At 50.2% G+C, this 215-nt stretch overlaps 1 protein-coding gene across 1 annotated transcript in view; it reads left to right on the top strand.

Annotated features, from left to right (window-relative positions):
* LOC119594529 (LIM domain-binding protein 3-like) overlaps positions 1 to 215 on the top strand; it is a gene marked incomplete in the record, with an annotated part of 45,811 nt that overhangs the window by 13,598 nt on the left and 31,998 nt on the right.

Here is a 215-nt window from a genome sequence, read left to right as displayed (position 1 = left end):
CACACACTCAATAACACCAAGAAACGGTATCTCTGAGTGCCATCGGCGGCGGCACCCTTAGGCACAGGCCTCCCTCCGCCGCTTGAGTGGAGCGCAGCGATCTGTCTCTGATCTTCGGCTCTCAGATGGCTGTCTAAATATGTCATGTCCCTTTGACTTGACAGCTTTCTTGAATACATGTCATACCTCCTGAAGCTAATGGGATGTTAATATGA

Source organism: Penaeus monodon, chromosome 34 (genome assembly GCF_015228065.2).
Source record: "Penaeus monodon isolate SGIC_2016 chromosome 34, NSTDA_Pmon_1, whole genome shotgun sequence".
NCBI lineage: Eukaryota > Metazoa > Arthropoda > Malacostraca > Decapoda > Penaeidae > Penaeus > Penaeus monodon.
The sequence above is the reverse complement of the archived record's forward strand: the minus strand, read 5'-3'. Positions and strand labels throughout refer to the sequence as shown.